Consider the following 2,500-nt stretch of genomic DNA (forward strand, 5'->3'; position numbering starts at 1 on the left):
TGTTCTTTGCTTTAAAAATATTCGATGTTCGCACCTCCGACCAGCGTATCGACGGAGGATTGAACGCGCCATATCGACGACAAAAGTTTCTTTTTGTTTCCTGAATGACGGAAAACCATCGTTCGACGGCCGGGCGTACAGTACATTCAAAAGCCTTTGCGCGTGGCTGCGACCAAACGGGTATAATACACCCGTATATTCTTGGTTCCGAACAGTAACTTCACGCGCAATCGGGCGAACGCACGCGGCAGCGCCCATCGGTTGCTCGATGAAATCGATGCGATAAACTACAGCCTTCTCGGCTGGTCGTCGTTAGTCGCGCGAGCAACGGATGGCCGCACAATCGACGCGTCGTCGTTTGCGATTATTCGCCTCACGTTAGCCATGAGTATGTATATTATTCATTTACGAACGAACGCGGCAGCGTCCATCGGTTGCTCGATGAAATCGATGCGATAAACTACAGCCGTCTCGGCTGGTCGTCGTTAGTCGCGCGAGCAACGATGGCCGCAAAATCGACGCGTCGTCGTTTGCGATTATTCGCCTCAAGTTAGCCATGAGTATGTATAACATTCATTTACGAACGAACGCGGCAGCGTCCATCGGTTGCTCGATGAAATCGATGCGATAAACTACAGCCGTTTCGGCTGGTCGTCGTTAGTCGCGCGAGCAACGATGGCCGCAAAATCGACGCGTCGTCGTTTGCGATTATTCGCCTCAAGTTAGCCATGAGTATGTATATTATTCATTTACGAACGAACGCGGCAGCGTCCATCGGTTGCTCGATGAAATCGATGCGATAAACTACAGCCGTTTCGGCTGGTCGTCGTTAGTCGCGCGAGCAACGATGGCCGCAAAATCGACGCGTCGTCGTTTGCGATTATTCGCCTCAAGTTAGCCATGAGTATGTATATTATTCATTTACGAACGAACGCGGCAGCGTCCATCGGTTGCTCGATGAAATCGATGCGATAAACTACAGCCGTTTCGGCTGGTCGTCGTTAGTCGCGCGAGCAACGATGGCCGCAAAATCGACGCGTCGTCGTTTGCGATTATTCGCCTCAAGTTAGCCATGAGTATGTATATTATTCATTTACGAACGAACGCGGCAGCGTCCACCGGTTGCTCGATGAAATCGATGCGATAAACTACAGCCGTCTCGGCTGGTCGTCGTTAGTCGCGCGAGCAACGATGGCCGCAAAATCGACGCGTCGTCGTTTGCGATTATTCGCCTCTGGCTATCCGTGAGTATGTATAATATTCATATACGAACGAACGCGGCAGCGCCCATCGGTTGCTCGATGAAATCGATGCGATAAACTACAGCCTTCTCGGCTGGTCGTCGTTAGTCGCGCGAGCAACGATGGCCGCAAAATCGACGCGTCGTCGTTTGCGATCATTCGCCTCAGGCTATCCGTGAGTATGTATAATATTCATTTACGAACGAACGCGGCAGCGTCCATCGGTTGCTCGATGAAATCGATGCGATAAACTACAGCCGTTTCGGCTGGTCGTCGTTAGTCGCGCGAGCAACGATGGCCGCAAAATCGACGCGTCGTCGTTTGCGATCATTCGCCTCAGGCTATCCGTGAGTATGTATAACATTCATTTACGAACGAACGCGGCAGCGTCCATCGGTTGCTCGATGAAATCGATGCGATAAACTACAGCCGTCTCGGCTGATCGTCGTTAGTCGCGCGAGCAACGATGGCCGCACAATCGACGCGTCGTCGTTTGCGATTATTCGCCTCAGGCTATCCGTGAGTATGTATAACATTCATTTACGAACGAACGCGGCAGCGTCCATCGGTTGCTCGATGAAATCGATGCGATAAACTACAGCCGTCTCGGCTGATCGTCGTTAGTCGCGCGAGCAACGATGGCCGCACAATCGACGCGTCGTCGTTTGCGATTATTCGCCTCAGGCTATCCGTGAGTATGTATAACATTCATTTACGAACGAACGCGGCAGCGTCCATCGGTTGCTCGATGAAATCGATGCGATAAACTACAGCCGTCTCGGCTGATCGTCGTTAGTCGCGCGAGCAACGATGGCCGCACAATCGACGCGTCGTCGTTTGCGATTATTCGCCTCAGGCTATCCGTGAGTATGTATAACATTCATTTACGAACGAACGCGGCAGCGTCCATCGGTTGCTCGATGAAATCGATGCGATAAACTACAGCCTTCTCGGCTGGTCGTCGTTAGTCGCGCGAGCAACGATGGCCGCACAATCGACGCGTTGTCGTTCGTTTGCGATTCGCTTCAGGCTACCCGTAAGGATGTATATTATTTTATTACTTCCTCGCCGTCATCAGGACGTTTCGTTCGGAGCACGACGACGAGCACACACGCCACCGGGCAAAGCGGGATACGCAAGTTCAAACCGTAAAGGAACGTCGCGAAACGATGTTCGACGGCGTCTCGTTCCTCGGCTGTAGATCCTTGGGCGCTTTGTTTCGGCCCCTGCGCGTTGTGTGTGACAATCGGTCGTCGTCT

Source organism: Colletes latitarsis, unplaced genomic scaffold (assembly GCF_051014445.1).
Source record: "Colletes latitarsis isolate SP2378_abdomen unplaced genomic scaffold, iyColLati1 scaffold0059, whole genome shotgun sequence".
In the NCBI taxonomy this organism is placed as follows: Eukaryota; Metazoa; Arthropoda; class Insecta; order Hymenoptera; family Colletidae; genus Colletes; species Colletes latitarsis.